Raw genomic sequence first — 1,244 nt, 5'->3', positions numbered from 1 at the left:
TCACTTAAGAGAATGGTTTCCAGTTCCATCCAAATTGTTGCAGAAGGCATAAATTCATCCTTTTTTATGGCTGAGTAGTACTCCATGGTACACATATACCACATTTTATTGATCCACAAGCAGAGGTGAGGGGGGAGATGGGGAGGGGAAAAAAACCTACCTAATGGGTACAGTGAACACCATTTGGGTAATGGGCACACCTATAGCCGTGACTCAGATATTACAAAAGCAATCCATGTAACCAAAAGCATTTGTACTTCTTTAATATTTTGAAATAAAAAAAAATGGAATGAGCAAATTTGGCTTTGAATGCTTTAGGACTAGGGGTTATATTCTTATAAAATTGCTCTATCCCTGCTGAAGACTAGCCATGCTCTCTGAGGTAAAAGAACTCATGGCCTAGGCTAAGGCAATATTGTTCAGTAGAACTTTCTGCAATAGGGCCATATCTTATGATCTTTGCTGTCCAGTAAGGTAGCCATTAATTACATGTGACTTTTGGGCACTTGAAATGTGACTGGTGCAACTGAGGAACTGAAACTTTAATTTACATTAAATTAAATTGAAGTAAATTAAATTTAAGTGACCACATATGGCTAGTAGCTATTCTATTGAACAGCTCAGGTCTAAAAGGAAAAACAGAATTTGTGTCCACTGGAAGGTACGGTAGAACCAATTCTAATTATGTCTATGTTAAAAAACTTTATGGCTCGTTGGGCAGTAGTGCAAGCGGCTTCTATGTTCAGTTCTTGAGCCCGGCAGCCGCCGCTCGTGCTGAGCTGCTAGGAATCCCTGTCAGCGAGCTCGTAGGAGCTTGAAACCATCGTCGCGCCTCCGTAGATTCACCGGGGAAAAAATGGTTGAAGCAGATCGCCCAGGAAAGCTCTTCATTGGAGGGCTTAATACGGAAACAAATGAGAAAGACCTTGAAGCGGTATTTGGCAAATATGGACGAATAGTGGAAGTACTCTTAATGAAAGACAGAGAAACCAACAAATCAAGAGGATTTGCTTTTGTCACCTTCGAAAGCCCAGCAGATGCTAAGGATGCAGCCCGAGACATGAATGGAAAGTCTTTAGATGGAAAAGCCATCAAAGTGGAACAAGCCACCAAACCATCATTTGAAAGTGGTAGACGTGGACCACCTCCACCTCCAAGAAGCAGAGGCCCTCCAAGAGGTCTTAGGGGTGGAAGAGGAGGAAGTGGAGGAACCAGGGGACCTCCCTCACGGGGAGGGCACATGG

The 1,244-nt window shown here is 43.1% G+C and overlaps 1 pseudogene across 1 annotated transcript in view; it reads left to right on the top strand.

The window, feature by feature from the left end:
- Nucleotides 1–713: 713 nt before the first annotated feature.
- The window catches only part of LOC105824416, a 16,206-nt pseudogene continuing 15,675 nt past the window's right edge, over nt 714–1,244 (top strand). The window contains exon 1 of the transcript XR_001138201.1: nt 714–1,241. The product of XR_001138201.1 is annotated as an RNA-binding motif protein, X chromosome-like (transcript). The remainder of the gene's footprint in view (nt 1,242–1,244) is intronic.

The sequence above is a fragment of the Propithecus coquereli genome, unplaced genomic scaffold (genome assembly GCF_000956105.1).
Source record: "Propithecus coquereli isolate 6110/MARCELLA unplaced genomic scaffold, Pcoq_1.0 Scaffold74, whole genome shotgun sequence".
Lineage (NCBI taxonomy): Eukaryota > Metazoa > Chordata > Mammalia > Primates > Indriidae > Propithecus > Propithecus coquereli.
This window is presented reverse-complemented; position numbering and strand designations above follow the sequence as displayed.